Here is a 23,900-nt window from a genome sequence, read left to right as displayed (position 1 = left end):
AATAAGTGACCAAATTCATGTGTAGTTAATTTCTGAATTAAATACACATGAGGTGATTTAGGTGTACCATTATGGCGTAATATTACCGCTGGACTAAATAAGAAACCACTGCCCTGATGTAGCAGCGATAACATTGTACTGTAGAAGATGCCATTCTTCAGATAAGATGTTAAACTGAGGTTTCTATTCACTGGTCATCAAAGGTGACAAGTAAACCAATTCAATACTATATCTGTTTTCAATATATGTCTTGTGGCATATTACATTGTGTGGGGATAGGCATGGCATCACTAACATTGTGCTAAAACTTCATTGTCAGTCTGGTATCTTCTTATGTTAGTGGCACAGTAAATACTATTGAACATTAGGTTTATTTCTCAGCACTAATCTATGAGAGGCCCCTTGAGAGATAATTCATACTTGGTCTCACATACAGCATAATACACTCATACATACACCACTATACTCTTACACAAACACTACTATACCCTCTTACATGCACAATCATACTCTCTTTTATTTACGTTGTGACAACGGTTGGAGAGTTTAATATGTTGTTTAAGAGCCAAATGGATTCACTGAGTCGCTCCCGTTCCACCATCTTCTCATATCAGTCATGATCGGGAAGGCGGGCCATGTCCGTGAAATCACGCTTCTGCTATAACCAATCAGAAGCTGAGAATTTAAAATTATTTCCGTTTCAATCAAACTCGCCTCCATTTCAATCAAACTCTCTCACACATACAGCTATTCTCATTCACATATCCTATCATTCTGTCTCACACTCACTATCATTTTGTTTCTTACATATGATTTTTTGCATTCACACGTACTATTTATGTCTGTTACATATGCTATTATTCTGTCAAATATAACATTATTCTCTCATACATATATTAGACCTTTGTTTCACATACACTATTAACTTCATTTACATATACAACCATCCTTACATACATGTACTATTATCCTCTGTTACACAGACTGTCATGCAAGCATATAATGTGTGTATAAGTAGCTATAGTTCTCTGTGCAAGAGAGAACAGTGCTGTGTGTATGAGAGTGTGATAGTAAATAAAAGAGAGTATGATTGTGCATGTAAGAGGGTATAGTAGTATTTGTGTAAGAGTATAGTGGCGTATGTATGAGTGTATTATGCTGTGTGTGAGACCAAGTATGAATTATCTCTCAAGGGGCCTCTCATACTAATTTGTACCTGTAATTCCACTACACTACATTTGTATGTAGTGTGCTTATTTTGAACGGCATATGTGGATGTCAAGCATTAATTTATTTTATATACAGTATGATGTGAATTATAACTGATACAAAATAAAAGGAATGACTGATTCTTATCCTCTTTTGTAGTTTGTATAAACATGCTTATATTTCATTGAACTGGATGATTTCTCAATCATCCACATTAACCAGTGGAAGTGGTAGACATTAGAATAAATGATAGTGGTGATATGAGTCAATAAAGCCTCCCTTGGAAGCAAGTCCACTCAGTGATAATCACTCCATTGCCCCACCTACAGAACAACAGCCATTTTCAAGCTGAATACTTTTTTTCATAAACACAATTATGTTTTTTTTTTTAACTTCACAATTTTTTTTCAGACAAAACAATAGTTTGTCTTAAGTATAAATTATCCTCTCTATTATTATCTTCCTTTTAATTGCTTGCAGTTGAAGAGTGACTTTTACTTCACACTGTACTGATATGTGACATATATAAACATCCATCTTCTATATTTCCCTTTGACAATGTCAGTACACAATATACACAGTATTCACCGTTCCAACTGTTGCTGACAATTTTAGGATAAAGTGGACACAATGACCTTGTGACAACCTATCAGTGAATATCAAAACTAATTAAAATGGTTCAAATTTGGCTGCATAGGAGTTTAAAAATATCTAAAATGTAGGAGCTTGCTGGGCATCATTCCCTCAGTCAGCAAGCTGCCTAAGAGCATGTCAGATTATCACAATGGCAGTGTCATGTTTTGTTTTTGTACATCTCAATTTACTGCTTCAAAGTAACAATTATGTGGTTAGCCTATCAATGTGTCTGCAATGTTTTTGCCCCCTTGATCCACTCCAGTCATTGATTTGAGTTTACTCCTCTTGGATGAATATTTCTGTAAAGTACAGATAAATATGCCAAGGTGGCACCTAAATGAACCCTACACCCTGGGCAATATTCAGGTTTGTCAGTCAGATGCATGTCAGTCATATCACTGCACAGTAGCCACTTTCACAACAACAATGGTAGGGAAGAGCCAGTATGGCAATGCTGGCACACTTGATTCAAAATCACACCATTGCTCAACGAATTCCACATACATTCCGGTTCATACCTTTTTATATGTAGCAGGCAAGTGCCACGATAATGTCATGGCAGAATGTCAAGTACCCAGTTTTGGTTGTGCGCATCTCAGTTTGCTGCTCAAAAGTAACAATTATATATTTATCCCATGAATGTGTTTTTAATGCTTTGTCTGCTTGCGCTGGATTTGCAATAGTCATGGTTTTTATTTTTTCTGCTGTCTCCAGATAGAAATTTGGTAAACAAAATGATTACATTATGATGGCTTTAACATTTCTAAATGATAAATTGGGCAGTTTCTGAGTATTGTAATTAAAATGTCAGTAAAGATTTCATGTTATTTTGTGTCTTTACCCTACTTTTCTTGAAGCATTTGGGCTAATTGCAAATGGTTGTTTTGAATTAAAACTTGAAGGCAATGTTCCAAAGAATAGATATTTATTTAAATGTGTTCTCACAAGACAGGGTGCTATGCAGACTGATAATTTTTCTGTCCTTTTTGTGTTTTTACAGGATTTGTATTTTCTATATTTGGACATAACTCTTGATATCCTTGCATGCAGCTTGGCATGCCCCCCCTTAAATCAAGGTATTTACAAAATTTGTATGTGAATACCTATGTGTTTGTGTTTTGGGGGCAAGGGGTCGATTGGCAAACCATGTGTATTGTTGCCTTCATTCTCGTGAAGCAGAAAACAATTCCAAAAGAAAACACATCAAGCAGTCAATACAAAGAGCCAGAACATTCTGTCTGACATTACCTTGCAGGACATCACTCTTCCAGTGGAATTTAAAAAAAAAAAAAAAAAAAATATATATATATATATATATATATATATATATATAAAATATGAATAGAAATAAAGGCACATACATCTAACTTGTCTGACAGTGGGCACAACCATCAACACATAGAGCCTATGGTTCATACACTGACAACCTATGAGCCTGTACCTTCACCCCTGAGAGGTTACTAATACATGTAGAAACCTTTCTTACCCAGCTCTGCTAAGCCAGAAATATTCCAATTTTCCAAGTGTGTGCTCGCCCACAAGACAGCAGACTTATTATTAAAGGAAAATGTTCTTACAACAAAAGAACTGTCAGAACAGTTTTTAGCAGTGCGTTATAAAATTTAAGATCACCAACTGAGGATAGCATGAACAACACACAGCTAAAACGTGACATAATTTTTTTCTAAACAGATTCACAGTGAAAATGTGGGCCATGTTTTAGAGTCAGACAAAATATATTTTGTTCACCTGTGTGAAGTCCCACACAGACCCACATATGAGGAATCTATGAAGAATCTGCTTGGCACAAACATGATTAAGGTCTTGTAGAAAAGAATGTCATTCTCTGTGCGAGGTATGATGGTGGGTCTGCTTTGAATTCAGACCATGTTAAATCCCTAGGTGTCCCTGATAGAATATTGAGACAGATCATTTCAAATGTGAAATTCAAAATCCAGGGTTCCTTTGTTAAATAGTTCAGGTATTGACACACACTGACTTTACAGCATGATGGTGTTATGGTCTACATGTCTATAGCTACTGCCAATCAGTAAGGAAGAGTAAAATCAAAATTTTTGATTGGCCATGAAATAAGCCCAGACAAGCTGAATGTTTGTTCCGCAGAAGCAACCAATGTCAGTTGAGGTTCTTAAAGCATTTTGGTTATGTAAATGGTATTGACTACTTTGTAACACTTTATACATGCAATGAAATTTAAAATACAGTACACAAGTTCTTTCTGCATCAAACTGGACTGGTAATAAATAAAGTTATAATTGAATTAGAAAAGATGGTTGTGTCATCAGTCAGGGTTACTGGAGTGAAGATTTAAAGTTATCAGCACCTTTTTGAAAATTGTGTGTGTGTGTGTGTGTTTTGATATATAATTACTTCTGCTGCTGTAGTAGTAAGTCCACTTATATCCCAGCTGTATTCAGTGGGTCCAGCGGCATTGGGAGTGCAGTTGTATCCCCTTTGTTACTGTTTTATAGAGCAAAAGATTGTGCAAAATTCAACACTGATTAATTGCATGATCTGTGGCAGTATCAACAGTCATTCTCCAATATCATATCTACTTTGCACCAAAATGATTATTAAATGGCTGTTACTGAAAATTATCATTGAAATGAGGTATTGAGCACTATTCCTCACACTGAGTTCATGCTCAATATGTCTAAACAAATACAAAATGTGATGTAGGGAATTTGATAAGGTTGCCTAGCAATTAGGAGGGCAGCATTTTTTAAAGCATTGAGAACAGAGAAAAATACCATCCCCTGCCGTTCAGTTTATCCGCTTAGAGGCTGAACACCACAGTGACACGGAGCATGTCGAGCCTTGAAGCTAATTACTGAAATGCAATTTGAGAGGAATAATGGTGCTTGCGTCAGAGTACAGGAGCTGCATCCCACTACACCTCAGAGATACTCTTCTCAAAAATTCAAGCCTGATCCTGGCTAAGCCTACCACAGGGCTGTGTCTCGTATTTTACTCTCACACACCCCTCATCCCTGTACTATCTCAGTTTCATACCACTACCAAGTATCTGAATAAGGCTCATTTATACCCCAGAAGGTTGATACTGATAAGAGCAGCAGTTACTTCAAAAGATCAGCAGATAGATTTGTCAGTGCAGTGAAATGTGCAGTGAAACCAACAATTGAAGGTTATGTCACATTTACTTTTCTTTAGCAAGGATGAAGTTTACAGTAGGCTTTTACATGCCACCTCCCACTCTGACTCTATCCTAAACTATGCCAGCACTGGAGCAATTCAAGTAATGTAGGGGATCTTTGTACCATATTGTATCTGAACTCAGAAGCCCAAGGTCAGAAGTTCAGACCTTTACCCTAGATACTGCTGCCTTTAGTGGAAAAATGAATCTGAATAAAAATTAAATGAAACAACGTTCTCCTTCAGATTTGACCTCTGTCACCTTCAACTTTGAATTGAAAGAGAGAGGGTGGATTTGAACTCAACTTTTGTAAGATGTAGTATCAGATCCCACAGGGAAAGCTAGGAACTTATTTAAAACTCATAACAATGTATTTTTTAATCCCACTGTCATCATTTTTGAGAGTTTTTTTCATGTAAACATTAATATTTTCACTCTCTAAATCATAAAGTTATGTGTGGCATGAACCCATCAAGAGATAATACATTTGGGAGAGTTCAGGAATGAAAAAGATGGGACTTCTACAACCACTGGAAGCTGTTAGAGGCAGATGGAGTTTGCCCTGGGAGATAAACTATTAGTTTCAATTCCCTCCGGTCAGATTGAAAGAAGCAGAGGGGGTCAGAATTCATACTGGCGGTATGTTAGTCATATGAGAGAAGTATCTCAGAGGAAAACATATATATTACTTTTCACTTGGGTGAACAAGTGGGCAAACAGATTTTAACACCCTTAAAAGATCAGGCGCAGAATACGAACGGAGACCTCCCTCCAAAATTTTAAGAATTGAAAAAATGTTCCAGTGGTTAGAGATATCAGTGTCTATGGTTTACACTTGAATGTGCAGTTATTTAGAGGTGCTCATTTTATTTTATCAACCCATTACATGGAGTGGGACTCTCCAAAGCAGTGAGGGAGGTAAGGTGGTTGTTGTTATGCAGCTTGTGACTTTGGTGTCTCCTTTTTCAAATTTTCTCAGTTAACTGATGGTTCTTAAGTGTCAAGTGCACTGAATACTATATTACAATTTGTATACAATTTTCTACTAATTACAGTTTGTACAATTTTGTGCCAGGATTGAATGAACTAATCCCCCACCTCTGAGCTGTTTCTCCCCTGCCAAACTGTCTATCCTGTCATTAATACATTAGCTTAGACAAGTATACAAGGTGGGTAAATGGAGCATTTTTAATGCACAACCATGCACATGTCAGCATTTATGTAACAGAAGACCAAGAGACAGCTCATACCAGGTGGGCTTCTGTTGCCTGATTCCCATCTCTTCTCTCTGGCTCCAAACACCCATACTGTGGTGCAGACCTCTATGAAATGCAGCACCACTGAACTCTCTCATGTCCAGGTTGTGATTCTCAATCCCCCTTCACCTATGTTCTGTAGCTGATAAACAGCCTGTCTGCGCGTCCCATTGAAACACATCATAGACACAAGAAGGGGAACAGGTGTGTGTACTCTGCAGGTCAGGAGAGCCAAACTAGATGTAATTATCAAATTAATTAGCAATCAGGCTCCCCTTGCAAGCCCATCCCACACGGCTGTTCTAACCTTCAGCATTTAATTTCTGTTTAAGACTTGCTATACGCAGACATGTATCTGTTCTGTTTTTAATTATTTTCCATTAAAAAAGTAAGCTGCAGAAAGGTAACAGTTCATAAAAATACATTTGGCATGGCATGGCATTTTTGGCAATTTATTTATTGCCAATAAAATAGATTTACTAGTTGATGAGTGAATGGTTGTTTTGCCCAACATACACTGCAGTTAAACTGGCTTTAAGCTTTTGGTGACATGACAGGAATAACTTGAACACTCCATAATCTCTCAGGTTTGTAGAATTTTAGAAATTTCACAGTACCCAACAAAAATGTAGTCTCTTTATCACAAATTTAATCCAATTCATAATGGAATTTTTTTTTTCCTTCCGAAGGCCCCTGGGCCACAGGTTAGCCACCCCTGGCCAAGAGAAAAGCAGTCTTCATAGACCATTGGAGGTCAGCCTCATCCAGGAATTCAGACAGTGCCAGAGACCTATCAATAACACTCAACTGCCAATTCAGACACTGTGGACCTCTCTATTGGCCCTCTAAGAATCAGCTTGGCTAAGCATTGTTCCCCGGTCTGAGACTCACTAATATACTGTAGCTGCAAGGAAAGAGTGGTGGATGACATTGCAGCTGTCCAGAAACTAGATGGGAGCCTAGCACCATGCAATCTGTCCAACAGAGTCCGATGAAATCCCAGCACCAGCAGCATTTTACTACAGCAGCCAAGCCCAGAGGTTGAGCTTCTCAAAAGGTGTGCATCAACAGGTTCCATCTGGAAGGAGGTACTCACTTTAGTGCCACCAGGATTAATTTTGCAATCTAATATCTTTCACAGGACTGCCTTGAATGGTGTCAGATGGAGAAAATGCACAAAGGAGGGCTGGTGAACGTGAAGTGCATCTCTCCTTATAGGAGCATAGCTCTGCACCATGTCGAGGTATAATGGGAAGTCTGTTGATCATTCTGAGGTGAAAAGTTTAACATGTGGCCTCCAAAAACAACCAGGGATACCTTGAACCACAGACAACATGATTCTTCACCCCAGCTAGATGTACTGAACTCAGCGATGGTGGGCATGGATGAGTCCACAGCTGTAGCATAACATAATTGTGATTGGCCCCAGTGCAAATATTTTTTTCTTGTGTGTAATGCAACCTTTCAGGGGTATAGACCAAAGGAATATGATGATGGTGCCTGCCCAGAATGGAGTTCAGGCTTCAAAATTTCAATTCTTACTGGAGCATGCGAACCCAGACAAACTCCTATAAAGGAGTTATGCTGGGAGGATGAAGACTTAAGGTCTCTGCCTGATAGAGATAAAGGATCAACCAGTGCCATTTAAGATACATTTAAATAACATTAAACAAAGATACTTGCAGAGATTAGACAGAGCTATGACTGAAGGCATCATTTCTTCAGTCAAATTCTTTTCATAAAATAACTTAACTTTCCCATTAGTGTTTTTGTATTATTACAGCAATCATTAGGTTTAATCCAAATTAATCACTTAGTAAATCATTGGAAGTAATTTATTTTTAAATAATATCATTAGATGTCATTCTAACTTCTACATTCTACTTCTAACTTCTACATTACATCTAACTTCTACATTACAATCCTGTTGTGCATTCTACAAGTCATTTGTGGTTGTTAATGAATGTTGTTTGTGTTTACAAATTGTGAGTAATCTAAAATAGTATTGTGCTACACTGGATATGTTCATTGTTGCATTTTTTTCATTTTACTCCTTAATTTAAAAATATTACATACTCATTTCACATTTCAATATGTGGGCACAAATTCATCAACTCTAGAGTCACAATTGTCATTCTCTTAGACGTTCATTTCTAAAAAAAAAAAAAAAGTGTTGTCAGTATTCCATTTTTTATTGCACCTGCACATTATGTGAGGGGTGGGGGAGTTAAAACTACTATAGTTAAAATGTGATGTAGCAATGAACATGCACTTTTTCAGACACATCCTTCTAAGACAAAATGAATGAACTAGAAAAGTAATATTTTCTGATGGAAGCATTTCAATGTATTGTAGAGGTGGAAGGCAATGACTCAGTTAAACTCAGGGAGAACACTTTTCCTAAAAAAGACAAATATCAATTCTGAGTTCCCCTACTACTGAAGCATCCTGTAACAGATAGAGTAAGGTCTGATTCATTCTCTCAAGAGTAGCCCTTCTTGATCAGACAGGGCTTGACAGCTTAAGAAAAGCTATGAAGTATTTATACACCAAGAAAATCCCACAGGTGTTTGCTCCTGCTGTAGATTTCATTTTCGTGAAATAGTTTTATATAGTCAGTAATGGAGTAACAGATAAATTTTTGCATTCATCCTTTAAATATTCAGGCTAAACATAATTGTTTATTCTACAAAATAAAATACAGAAATTTAGCTTTTTAAAAAGTATATAAAATATGGTCTCCCAAATTTTTATGTTTCAACTATGTGTTCTGTTGCTTAGAAGTGCTTCAAAAATCAATGCCATTTAAAAAAATCAGCAATGAATACATATATGTAACTACCAGAATAAAGCAAATACTTGAGTAAATAAGGGATACAAAGTATATTGAAAGCAGGTGTTGCACACATGTGGGGTTCCTAAGCAATTAACATCTCACCATGCTTAGAGTATTTATAAAAACCCTGAGCAGGTCCAGTTTCCCATTATTTTAGTTGCCATGGCTAGAAGAGGAGATCTCAGTGACTGAAGGAGGGGTGATTTTGGGGCACATTTGGCAGGAGCTTCAGTGATGAATACTGCTTAACTTGCTGATGTTTTATTAGGAACGGTGGCTAAAGCAATGTTGACATGAAGTCTGAGGGGCAACTGTGGTCAAAAGCACATACTCCTCAGTCATGATATCTGTGAATTGGTTCAAGCTGCAGGGTTAAACAGATGAACAACTCTGAATCGGTTGACTGCAAATATCAATCTAGCGCATGACAGGCAGTTTCTTCAAGAACAGTGTGTCAAGAAATTTATAGAGAGGGATACTATGGTTGGGTTGCAGTGCATAACCTTCTTATTACACCTAAAAACGATCTATTGACCAGTGAAAAAAGCTATATGGTCAGATGAGTCATCCTTCACTCTGTTCTCTACAAGCTGATGGGTACACGTGTAACACACACCAAAAGAAAGAAACCTTCAGATTTGAGTGCTTGTTTCCCGTGTTGAAATTGCATGCCAATAAATTCAAATTCATTCTGAATAATCACCTTCATCCTGTGGTGAAGCATTTCTATCCTGATGGAATGCTCTCTTCTGGTATGACAGTGCATCCATCCACAGGGCAGAAGTCACCACTGAATGATTTCATGAGCATGAAAATATATACTTTGGCGATCTCAGTCACCATATCTCAACTCAGCTGAACACTGGAGATTCTGGGGCAACCCCTGAAACAGCACTTTCCACTACCATCAAAAACACCTAAATGATGGAATTTCTCATGGTAGAATTGTGTCACATCCCTCCAACAGTTCGAGAGTTCCAGACACTCAAAGAATTTATGCCGAGGCACATTTAAGCTTTTCTAGTGGCCTAACCATGAGCCTACTAAGACACTCATATGTTGGTGTTTTCTTTATTTTTGCCAGTTACGTGTATAAATAATGCATATGTAATAAGTATAGATTGGAAGCAGGGTAATGGTGGAGTTGGAATAATTGGCAAATACTGGCAAAAATGGAGGCAAGTAAAAGTAATTGCAATGTAAAGATATATTTTATATGAAATTTACTGGTGTCAAGTGTATTGTCTTAATGTTTACTGAAAAAATACATCCTTATAATAACGCTGTGAAAGTGAAAGAAATGGTTTGCCAAAGACAACAAAAGCATTCACAAGTGTTTTGAATACTCTGTTTTGAAGGAGTAAATCCAATGTGTACTGGACATTGAATCTCATTAAGCGAAAAAGGCCTTCTGTAAAATAGGGATTAGCCACAGGTAACTCTAGAAAGCCAGGAAGTAAAGCAAACAATGGATCTCATATAGGTGAAGCAGAGTCTTGACTCCAAGTCTTATCAGAGCTCTGTTTTTAGACTCCAGAGTAAATGCAGGAAACATGCTTTAAGCTTCTTGCATTCTTGAATTGTCTTCCCGTGTTATCAGTAGCCCTTGTGGACCTGGGTCTATTTTCAGCTCACAGTAAACTTTTAAAACTTCACTGTTATATACACAGAAGAGGACTGGGATAGATTGGTCTGTCTACAGAAACAAATGATCTTTAAAGAAAGGAGCCCTTTGATATTTCTCCTTTAATGTTAGCTGATTGCTGCTGTTGGTTTTCAGAAACATGTCCAGAGGAACTCCCCAGTGACCCTCCACTGGTGGTGTTTGCAGAGTGTATGAGATGATTCAGCCTGACACAACCTTGCTCAAATTTCTGAACGTCACACACTGTCTCACATTGTGACCTACTGTGCGCTCATGTGACCTGGACAGGATACATACTACCAGCACATCAAATAATTCTACAGTTCTGTCCTGATGGTTCTTAATGATTAATGATCAACATTCCTCCCTCATCACTTTGTTTAAATGTGTCCTATCATGTGTTGTGTAGAAGAAACACATTGAGGTTGCTATCCAGCCTCCACTGGATAAAAGTTTGTTTCCATTAAGAATACGATGCTGCCCAATTCAGCTGCATCTGTCTGCCCCTTTGGACTGTTTGAAAAAAAATTGAAATCAGAGCTGGGAACACAGAAAGCAAGCAGTTAAATACCTCACTTGCCACCCGAAAAAAAAGGGATAAAGTTTTAGAGATTTTTTTTTTATCTCTCTTGGTCTGACACTTGCCTGAGGAGGTATCAACTTTACCAAGCTTGGCTGGGCAAAGCGCCCCACTGCAATGTTAAACACGCATCCCTTGGGACAGGAAAAATGGCAAACACCTTCCTCTGTTCACAGAGCACACACTTCCAGCTGGTTTGCTGTTGGGGGACTAGGGATCTTGGGATGTTAACTGTTCTGCTTCTCTGCTTCTAGAGGTTGTAATGAGTGTAACCTTAACCGGGGCTGCCTCTGCTAGGTCACAAGACTCTGCAAGTGCAGCAGATTTTTTGAGATTAGCAATGCAATAATGCTCCCTTTGGCCTCAAACTCTACAAATCTATCCCATTCTGGCACAAATCTCAGGGGCATTGCTGTGACACAGAAGCCTCAACCACTCAAATTCTGACTCATAACATTTTAGTTACAGTTACCATGCTGTCACTTTCAGGATCCTTTCACATTTTTTTGTCCCAGTACATGCAAGAAAGAAATGTAAGGTGCAAGTAGTACCAGTATGAGGGGAAACAAGAAATAAAACTTGCATGCTTAAAGCAATTATCCACTGGTAAAACCTTAGGTCTTCAAATGCTCTTCTAAAATAACATCATTATTATTGATCACTATCATTGTTGAGGTATGTTCAATTCCAAAATGTATTCACACCATTTCATTATAATTTTAGTTATTCATAATGAAAATCCATATCCTCCTTTTCAGAAACATCAGTGTAAACCTCAGCTGATGAATGTTCAGGCTTAAATACAAAGGGTGATTTTCATGAAAAATCAAAGAAAGCTTTGCTGTGGTCATCCAGTGCATCTTTATTGAATGTAGAGCTGTGCAGCCAAACTCCCACATTGATTTGTCATTGATTAAAGGAATTTTCACATTTGATAATTTGTCTGTCACGGGGGTGACTGAGACACAAACGCAGACCATGGGATTTTCAGGTTCCAGGCGTTTATTGAAATCGGCAGGCAGTTCGTATGACCAGAGACAAGCAGGGTTCGAAAAACAGAGAAGCAGTCCGGGGGCGAATTCAGGGTCAGGAATCGGGGCAGACAGGGTCAGGAACCAGGCAGGCAAGTAGTCAGGCGATCAAGTCCAGGCGGCAGGCAGAATCATGGTCGGGAAGCAGGCAGGATCAGCGACGCAGCAATCAATCAGGAAAAACTACGGCAGGGACAAGACAGGTAGAAACACTGAAACGAACTCGCAACAAAACAGAGACACGCAGGGAAGATATAGGGCTGGGGTGACGAGGAGATGGGATGCAGGTGGGCAGGCAGGCAGGTGAAGGCGATGAGGAAATCAGGCGGGTGGGGACCAGGCGGGGAGCGGGGCGGGGCTAGAACACAAGGAAAACAAAAGCACATGGACAGGGAAAAACAAAAACATCACAGCTAAGGGGGCGCAGCTCTGACACTGTCATTCCAAAAAATACCCAAACTAATGATTACACCCCTGTCACACCCACTGAACGTAAACAATATGGAAAAGAAGGTGGAAAACTCAGCACAGCTGTCATGCTGGCCAAAATGTCAGTATTGCACATTATATCCTGCAATAGGTAATTGTAATGGCTGTAGGCATCCTTTAAATGAGGCCCCCAGTGTTTCAAAGTGGATCACTGGCTTAGGTTTTCCGTTTTTTGTTTGTTTGTTTTTTTAAATAATATGGCTCAAGAATGAATTTGTAAAAGGTTTCAGTCTTCAACTGAAGGCCTAAAACCATTTTAATCCAGAAGCAATGCCATCTAGCCTTATCATAACTCATAGCTCATAACATGTTGGCTGATTCCTTACAGATTGTATCTACACTCACACTTTTTCTTTGGTTTGCAATTTTGTATGTCTAAAGATTTACAGTGTGAAGATTTACAGAAATCGTCTGAGTTTTCTGTTCAACAAAAATACAGGAGATTATACTTGTATCACAGAAATGAGAAGAAAATCATTTATTTCCCATTCAAACCCCATGATGAAATAAGCAAGATGGAAATACCAAAATGCATCACAACTGTATTTTAGTCCTTCCACTCACCTGGAGCACTCCTGCTCCAGTAATCTGTCCTACCAAACTGTGACAATGAAGCCAGGAGTCTAATAGCACAGCTATTCCATCATGAAATATGTACTGTATGATGGATTTGTTTAGTGGCATTATTGGAAATAATTTGTAAACCAAAAGTTACCATTCATTTGTTTCCCTTAGCTACACTTTGATGTATTTGAAGTGAATTGTTTCCTGTAACAACCCAACCTAGAATTATTTTACATTTACATTTATTTATTTAGCAGACGCTTTTATCCAAAGCGACTTACAAAAGTGCATACAGCAAGTATAGCGACAGTACGGGGACAGGATGTGTACAGTTCCACAATGAGACAGTTCTCAGCTGAGAGCAGCGTCTGTTTGAGGACACAGTACTATTAGATTTGTACAATTACAGCCTATAGGGCAACTAATATGATACACTTTCAAACAGCGGACTTCGACAACTTCAAACGGCACAGTGAGCATCAGGGTAAAGGTGGCAACAAGAGACAATTTAAAAGCACAATTTAAAAAGCACAGCAATTTACGACAGCACTGATGGGCGGGGGGGCAGCAATTGTGTGCTGGGTCAGTCCAGGTAGAGTCTGAAGAGGTGCGTCTTCAGGCCCCATCTGAAGGACTGGGGTGAAGAAGCTGTCCGTAGCGAGACCGGGAGTTCGTTCCACCACTGGGGAGCGATGTAGGTGAAACGCCGATGTTTGGCAGAACGAGCACCTCCTGCCTTGACCATGCAGGGAGCAAGTCGTCCAGTTGCTGCTGAGCGCAGGGGTCGGGCTGGTGTGTAGGGCTGGATGAGTTCTTGGAGGTAGGCAGGGGCTGTCCTGTTGATTGCAGAGAAGGCGAGGGTCAGGGTCTTGAATCTGATCCTGGCAGCGACAGGAAGCCAGTGGAGGGATTTCAGCAGGGGAGTAACATGGGAGAATTTGGGGAGGTTGAAGATCAGTCGGGCAGCTGCATTCTGGATGAGCTGGAGAGGCTGGGTGGTGCATGCTGGGAGGCCTGTGAGGAGAGCGTTGCAGTAGTCCAGTCGAGGGAGAACTGTGGCCTGGATAAGGAGCTGCGTCGCGTATGTTGTCAGGAACGGACGAATCCTCCTGATGTTGTGGAGGAGGAATCGGCAGGCCCGTGACGTGCGAGCAATGTACTCCTTGAAGTCCAGGTTACTGTCGAGGATGATGCCCAAGCTCTTTGCTGACTGAGAGGATGGTATTGTGGTGCCATCGACGGTGATGGAGAGGTCATGCAGGGGGGAAGGGCCGGCTGGGATGAAGAGCAGTTCCGTTTTACTGAGGTTCAGCTTCAGGTGGTGGGATGTCATCCATTTGGAGATGTCAGCCAGGCATGCAGAGATTCTTTCGTTGACCTGGGGGGTAGAGGGAGGGAAAGAGAAAAAGAGTTGGATGTCGTCAGCATAGCAGTGATAGGAGAAGCCATGTGATTTGATAACTGAGCCAAGAGAGTTGATATAAATTGAGAAGAGTAGGGGTCCCAGTACTGAACCCTGTGGAACTCCTGTAGTGAGGGGGGTGGGTGCAGAGGTGGAGCCTTTCCAGTAGATCTGGGAGGATCTACCAGTCAGGTAGGACGTGAACCAGGAGAGGGCAGTTCCAGAGATGCCCATCTCAGACAGCTTTGATAATAGTGTCTGGTGGTTGACTGTGTCGAAAGCAGCAGAGAGGTCGAGGAGGATGAGGACAGATGACAAGCCGGAGGCTCTAGCAGTGTGGAGAGCCTCTGTCACAGCCAGGAGTGCAGTTTCTGTTGAGTGTCCAGCTCTGAAACCTGACTGATGGGGGTCCAAGAGGTTGTTCCTGAGAAGAAAAGGGGAGAGTTGGTTAAGTACTGCACGTTCCAAGGTTTTAGATGGAAAGATTGAAATGAGAGAAGAGATACCGGTCGGTAGTTTGTAACATCGGATGGGTCGGTGGATGGTTTCTTGAGGAGTGGTGTGACCAGAGCTTTCTTGAAGTCTGTGGGGACAGTGCCAGAGGTTAGTGAGGAGTTGATAAATGAGGAAAGAAATGGGGCGATCTCACCAGATATGGATTGGAGCAGGGTAGAGGGGATGGGGTCCAGAGGGCAGGTTGTGGCATGGTGGTCTGTGATGAGTTGGAGCACTTCCAAGTCTTTGAGCGGCATGAAGGAAGACAGCTGGTTGATGCAGTTGCCCGTGGTGGTCAAGAGTGTTGTTGAGGGAGAGAAGGAGTCCTGGATGCTGGTCACCTTTTCCTCGAAGTAAACCCTGAAATCATTGGCAGAGAGGAGGGAGGGGGAGGGAGGAGGAGGGGGGGTGAGGAGGGTGGAGAAGGTGGAGAAAAGTTTTCGTGGGTTAGTTATATTGGCATTAATTTTGGATTGGAAGAAAGAGGACTTAGCTGATGTTGTTGCGGTTGTAAATGCTGTTAGCAGAGAGTGATAGGCAGCCAGGTCCACGGAGGATCTGGATTTCCTCCACTTCCTCTCAGCAGCTCGCAGCGCAGTCCTGTCGGAGTGGAGGGAGACGGTCAGCCATGGGCATGAGGGTGATGGTCGCGATGGCCTGGAGACAGTAGGGCAGAGAGCATCTAAAGATTGAGACAGACATGTGTTGAGGACTGATGTAGCAGATTCAGCAGGCATGATGGAGAAGGAGGGAAGGGGAGGGAGGGAAGAGAGAACAGTAGAGGAGAATGCAGAGTGTGAGAGGGTGTGGAAGTTTCTTCTGAAAGTGAAGGTGGGGGGATCAGTAGGGGGGTTGAGGGTGGCGGGGATAGTGAGGTAGAATGATATGAAGTAGTGGTCTGATACGTGGAGGGGAGTCACCGTGAGGTGGGTTGTGGCGCAGCTCCTGGTGAACACGAGGTCGAGCTGGTTGCCGGCCTTGTGGGTCGCAGGTGATGGTGAGAGGTTGAGGGCGAAGGACTGGAGGAGGGAGATTATGCTGGCCATCGCAGAGGTTGCAGATGGAATATTGAAGTCTCCCAGTAGAGTCAGTGGGGTGTCATCAGGGAGGGAGCTCAGAAGAGTGTCGAGCTCATCAATGAAGAAGCCGAGGGGACCTGGGGGGCGATAAACAACAACAATCGTGAGGTTTAATTATGTATTTTCTTTCTCTATAACACCATTCCCTAGCAATAAAATCTATGTCAGCGTGAACAGTTTTTGATAAAGTGTTTGATAAAATTAATACATAATTTTAGAAACAGCATTTTATAACAATAAACCATTTAAACCAATAAGCCATTAAAAACTATTTATCCTCAAGACTGTAAGTACAGTCGTGAAGATGAACAGATTTATTTCTTTGGCATGAAACCAAATCCAAACACATCTGAATAAATGTGGTATGATACCCTTTATGATGTATGTTGTTTGTACGTGTTTTCTTTTAAACAGATCACCCTTAATACATTTGAGGTACGGTCGATCACTGACAGTGCACTATGGAACAAGTAAATTATGTTCAATCAATACTGTTATAGTTTTAACATCCACCTGTATATGTTGTAGGAGACTGTGTTCATAGTAAATAATTAAAATGTGAAATGCCATTACCTCCATGTCATCCAGACCCACACCTGTTATGGCATGCTGTCACCTACAAAGTGCCTCTGACGTTGACACTGCACCTACCAGGGGAGGATAAAACACTGTGGAGCTCGGCTCTCAACCAGCTCCATCTTCCCAGCTGTTAAGGTAGAGATCCAAACATGTCTCAGCGCCTCTGCTTAACCTTCAAGGAAGAAAAGGAAATATAGCTGACAAATATTGAGACCTGTCTAAAGTGATTTTGGATTAATGTGACACGACTCCAGCTCTTGGAAAGCCCTGTGTGTAAGGAATCGTAATAGGACTTGGCAGAGGAAGAGTTAAACCTTCTTCTTTGTCAAAGCAGTCTTAAGCTGGCTTACAGCAAAACACATCCTCTAGTAACAGAATGAATAAAATGATTTATTTAGTATGCACCGGCAGGATATTTGATATGCTTGGCTACATTTAGCCCATGGCCTGATCATAATGAAGCAGCAGGCAGCCAGGGATGCAGCAGAAGCATTTTGCCGGAAGAGGAGAGAAACCCTCTGCCCCAGGTTCTGTTAAATTATGCTCCTCGTCTGCAATCACTCCCTCATTTCTTTTCTTGTCAATACCTCTCTGAATGCTCAGCAGAGGCTTTGTCTGGATCAGCAACACAAGCATATTACCTGCAGTGGCCACTCACACAAACCAGACTGTCATATATAGGCTTGCATGCTCTGATCTTGTATCCCAGGAGGTAAAATGATTGTTTTGGTTGATAATTATTAAATTATATTCCCAAATGGAAGAGTCTAGACTTGTTCGCATGCAATTCACCTGTTAGCTGAAGGATTTTTCCTTTAATATTTTGCAATGTGAAACTATGATATTGTACTTTATGGTGAAACAGGTTCCAATGACAGCAAGAAAATATATGAATTATATGAATTCATATGAATTATGAATTTATTGTTGTTAGAGACATTTTCAACTATAAAATTTCACTGCCAGACCTTGGCAATCTGTCAGTTTACAGACATTAGTGATGTGGTGCAGAGTAATGTACTGAAATTTGCAACATATTAAAAAAATATTCTGGCATCTTGTCTGTGCTCTGACTTGGTCTGCAGAGTGGTTCTACTTTTCTTGATGTTATTGGTCAATCTCCAATGGGGATGTCCCAATATATAAGAAATGGCTATATAGTTATTTTTGCCATTTCAATACAATTACATGTGCATTGGCTAAGCAACCCATAATTTATCATTTATGTTTTACAAACTAAATGTTATTCACAGTATAAAAACATGACATTTCAAGACCATGGTAACCTCTGACATAAAGCAGTGCTTGCACAGTGTCTGAGGATAACAGAACAGTGGAGTTGTTGGTTTGTTATAGTGGTGATTTGTCTGGAGGAAACAAAGCACTAAACAATGATTGCAGTGTTATGTATTGATATGCTGCACTATCTGATGCAGTGAATTGTGACACATAACACATATTAGTGTCCTTGAATAGGAATATGATTGTACTCAAGTACTGAAAATCTATCTGTAACCTCAACCCACAAATAACAAAAAGATGGAACGTGTGCACAGATTGGCCCAGTTGCATAATAATGTAAGTATTTTCTAGTGTTGATTTGTTACCCAGCTGTTTTCACCAACTAACACACAATTAAGTTTATTGATATTGCTATTCTCATTTTCAACACACCTAGATTGAAGATCTACTGTAAAACACAGACGATGGACTGATAAATGACATTTTCCTACATGGGAGAAAGACATCTTATATAGCTGAGTATATTTTATCAGGTACAATGCCCCATGTTCTGTACTTATCTGAGGGAGATCACTGGTTCTGAGTTGTAACATATCCACTATGTCACACTAACCTTGGAAAGGATGAGTGAATAAAAATCTATTTTTTCCCTCACATCAGGCAAAGGAAATTTGAACATCTACAAGCTGTTGACTGGCATGCATTGTGTATTTTGAACTCTATAGAATGGATTGGAATTACTTGTTAGTGGTCAATCTTTTTTTCTCTCTTTGTTTTAATATGTAAACCTGATCTTTTCCTGTTGTAATGTGGGTTTCATGTGTCTAATTCCCTGTTCTCTATACAGTGGTAAATTACACTTCCCTCATACTCCCTCATCACACACCAGGTGCTTTTCATTTGGTTTCAATGTTAGGTCACTTCCACCCCTACTTTTCAGACTTTTGCAGAATCCAGTGCAACAGTACATTATCTGATAATAAAAGAAAAAACATATTTCTGAAGCTCAAACAAATAATAGCAATTTGCTCAGACATTTAAAATTGCATTGAAAAAAGAAGTGCAAGACCTGAAGGCCTTCAGACACATTGCATTCACAGCACTGTTATAATCTATTGCTGAGATTAATTAGCGCTTATCTTTAATTTGCCATAACCTTCAATTTTTTAATGCAGCATTCTACATGAGATGAATATGTATTTGTTCCCTTTTCTTGAGATTTTGATAAACTGATTGGGAATCAAGATTAGCCTGGTGGTATCTGACTTCCCATTTCTCTATTTTGTATGAGAGTTGCTCATGAATTCCAAACAGTTGGTGTTATTGCTCTGGTTATAGTGCAGTAGGAGTGCAGGACCATTTAAAATTTCTGTGTCCATAAAGTACATATCATAAAGTGTGCAGGGTGGTGACCCTCTGACCAATACCAAGTCAGCTCTTTCAGGATGTCTTTGTAAATCAGCTATGATTCATGGCACCTGTTCAAGTTCTGCCTCACATGGTCATATTCCACAATAAGGTACATTATCTAACGCAAAGGTGTGTTTTTATATTTTTGTTCACTTGCAGTTTGTCATGTTTGTTATACAACAATGTGTTGCATAATGAAAGCCATGACATCTCTGTGTTATGAAATCATAGAATGACAGTTCCCAGCATTAATTTTGGCCAATAAGCATTTCAAATGATGTGTTTACCACAAATATGTAAAATATAGCATATTTTTGTAAATCCTGCCTGTGGCTAGAAACTTACATCCAGAAATAATAAATGGTTGCATCACATTTTTTACATTCATGTGTTTGCCATAATATGTAATGTTCCTCTCCTGGGATTCATTTTGTTCACCCAGCAGTGTATTTTTGTGCCCATTTATGCTGATTAAACTGAAAATCTTATCCACAGATAGTAATGGTGGTGGGGAACACTTACGAGCCCCAGAAACCTGATCCGTGTGTACTGTAATCACCAAAATTTATTATCAAATAAAAACACAATCTGGTGTGAATTACAATCTGAGGGTGAAACCTTTGCTATAATATGGAATGTGTTGAATTCTGTGACACAAATTCCCTTTTTGTCTTCACAGCCTTCATCCCTCCCCTGTTTGATTACCTGCTTTTTTTAACGCAACATAGGAAACATTCCTTTTTGTAAGATCTGATTGAAATTAATGAGCCTGAAAAAAGCACTTAGCTATGCAGCATGTCTGGATATTGTAATTAAAATCTGAACTCTCAGTACAGTACCATTGGCCTTCATTATCTTCATATCAGTTTGGAATCCCTCTGTCTTGTGATGCTAGGAGTTGGGGGTAACACCTGTGCCCTTATGAAGAAGAGTGTGCCTTTCTGACCACTTCTACTCAAAAGAGAAGGGTGCCATGGAGAGTCACAATGACTCAATCTCCATCAATAGCTACCAATTTTACACCTGACTAGCTAAAAACATTTCTGAGGGAAAAAAAATCAGGCTTACCTGACATTGACAAATTGCAGTAATATGCTATTATGCACATAAAAAAAATCTTAAAAATCAAGATCTACAGATAATTGAATTAAAAAATGCCTTGCTTCTTTTCAAAGAGAAATATTGGGAACTAAAATTAATTACTTACCCATGCTGAAACTTTCTGTATCTCTCACAGGAAGTGACATAATGCTGCTAGGCTATTATCAGCCATCTTGACAGCCTGGTAGGGTGATGTATGGCACCCTTATTAAAAGGATGAAGCTTCTTGTCCAGCTTACACTGCACTTTACAGCAGTGATTAATGTTAGTGCCTTCAGTTTGTTGTGGCACATTGCATTTACTTCTGTCTTTATGCTTTTAAGATGAATAGATGTTTTATTTTGCTACCATATAGTTATGAATGTATAGGTACAGCGTAAAAGAATCAGTGTGCATCTGTCATTTTTGTGGTGTCTTAGGCACACCACGCTAAGTTTTGTCTGTTTTAGGGGAGAGAATTACAGGGATAAAATGTGTGGATATGTCTCTTTTTACCTCAGATTGGGTCATCTCTTTGATCAGATTTCTCTGTCAGATAGTAGCTCCACAGTGGGCATCAAGGGACTGTAAGGAATTGGATGCTACTATGTCAACAGTAACTGGAGAGAATGCAAACCCACCTGTCGATAGAGAGGTTTTATGGATCCAGATGCCGCCTGGGTGGCTAATTGGGTCAGTTTAGTTACTTTTCTAACTCTAATCCATAAATATTTCAGTATTTTAATTAGAAAAGAAAAACAGAATATGTATCAACTTGTCGCAAACAGAAGCCTTGCATTATAGAATAATTAATCACACCCTGACACAGTTATGTACCTAATGAGCGATCTAAAAATGTAAATGGCTCATCATGGAGTGCTTTCAGATCTGCAGTCTGCATAAATATCATGCCATAAAATTGGGAATGTTATAAAAGCTGTCACAGGCATCAAAGTAAACTCAAACTTTTTTGACTTGGAAGAAAAAAGGACTACGTCTGAGCTGCAATATCAAACTGCAGGCTTTGATAACTTGATCATACTGACAATAGGGAAGGTCTTTTTAAAAAAAAAATACCTACTCAAATGAAGTCAATTGATATGGATCAGGAAACCTTTCCTAGAGATGGACCTAATTTTTGATACCAGTGCAAGCCAGAAGAATTGTAAACGCAAGGAAGTTGTGCAGTTTGTGCTGTGAAGCAATGGATCTGTGTAACATAGGCTTCACTTCACACCAAGCTGGTAACTGCCTTCTCCAAAATGCTTGGGTGGTGCAGGTGGAGAGAGCATGATCCAAAGAAAATCAGCATTTTCGTACCAGCTTTATGTTTACCACCTCTTTCAACATTTCAATGCAATATGACAGTGCAAAGCTCTGCATTCTGCCATCAGTAAAGGCTTATTAAAGAGGCATAAAATCACACATGACTCATTAACCTGAATAACAATGCAGTGATATCTTCAAAAAAGTCTTATAATATGGCTGTGCAATATGTTTTCTTACAGTGGCATGAAAAAGTATTTGCCCCCTTCCCAATTGCCTCTTTTATTGCATGTTTCTCTCACTGAATGGTTTCATATCATCAAATAAAATTTTATATTAGACAAGGGAAACTTGCGAAAACACAGAACATAGTTTTTAAATAATTATTTCATTCATTTAATAGAAAAAGTCACCAATTACCCATACTGCCCCAGTGAAAACGTAATTGCCACCTTAGTTTTGAAACAAAGAAATCAACATAATTTTAGTTGATAATTAGATTCAGGTGACTGAACACAGCCAGGCTTGATTGCAACAAACCCCTTTGAGTTTAAATGGCATATATATTCAACCCAATATTTCAAAGAAAATTCCAGAGCAGCTGAGAAAAAAAAAATTTGTTGAGATATATCAGTCTGGAAAGGGTTACAAAGCCATTTCTGAGGTTCTTGGACTCCACTGAACCACAATGTGAGCTATTATGTCCAAATGGAGAAGTCTTTGAGTAGTGGTGAATATTCCCAGGAGTGGCCGAGCTGCCAAAATTTCTCCTAGGGCACAGTGGCACTAGCATCAGCTAATGTCAGTGTTCATGACAACAATGAGAAAGAGGCTGTGCAAAAATGGGCTTCGTGGAAGAGAAGCAAGGGGGAAACCAATGTCTGGACCATCTGTGTGTGAGCTGAATTTAAAGCGTAACTGGGTGATGCAGCAAGACAATGACCCAATAGCTGAAAAGAAGCAAAATTAAAGTTTTGGTGTCACCTATTCAAAGTACTGGTCTGGAATCTAATAGAGATGATGTGGCAGGACCTGAAAGGAGCAGTTCAAGCTTGAATCTGTCAAAGTTACAGTTCTGCAAATAAGAGTGGACCCGGATTCCTCCACAGAGATGTGCAAGGCCCATATCACATTAGAGGAAGCGTTTAGTTCAGTGTTTAGTTCAGTTATTGCTGTTAAGGGTGGTCCAACTAGATATGAGGTTTAATGGGGCATTTACTTTTTAAGGGGTGATATGGGTGTATGTTAACTATTTTCACTGAAGGAACAAAATAAACATTAAAATACTGAGTTTTGTGTTTACTCAGGTTCCCTTTGTGGAATATTACATTTGGTTTGAAAGTCTGACACTATTCAGTGCTTCAAATAGGCAATAATAGAGAATATCAAGAAGGGGGCAAATACTTTTTCACGCCACTGTATCTGGTGTGTGTATTTTACTGATCATTTCTTCAGTGAACCTTTACATCATTCTATATTTTCATAAGGATACACATGGAATGTATTCTTCTGCGCCACCACAGGCAAAACTGGTGGCTGTAAGTGTAGTTACCAAGAAACTCTTTCGTTGACCTGTTCCCTTAAACTGCATCTGTTCTGACAGGTCATGGCTGACATTTGTCAGCTGATCTTGGTAGAGGTAGAGGCTGGTACACAAGGTTCCTGCACTCTCCTCCTTTAGGTGAAATTCACACCTGTCCTTCTCCCTGATTCTCTCTCCTTCTGTGGCTCCACCCAGAATTTTTATCCACATACTCATGTACTCTACCTATAGGGTTTATGCACAGAATGACACTTTGGTTAGATTAGTACATTGCATATAATAGACTTCCAATAAAGATGTTACTATTACAGTTAATCAAAAGCTTGAGTTTTGTCTTCAACAAAACTACCTAAAACTGTTGCTTTTCAGCAAGGTTTTCTGCT

The sequence above is a fragment of the Megalops cyprinoides genome, chromosome 1 (genome assembly GCF_013368585.1).
Source record: "Megalops cyprinoides isolate fMegCyp1 chromosome 1, fMegCyp1.pri, whole genome shotgun sequence".
Lineage (NCBI taxonomy): Eukaryota > Metazoa > Chordata > Actinopteri > Elopiformes > Megalopidae > Megalops > Megalops cyprinoides.
This window is presented reverse-complemented; position numbering follows the sequence as displayed.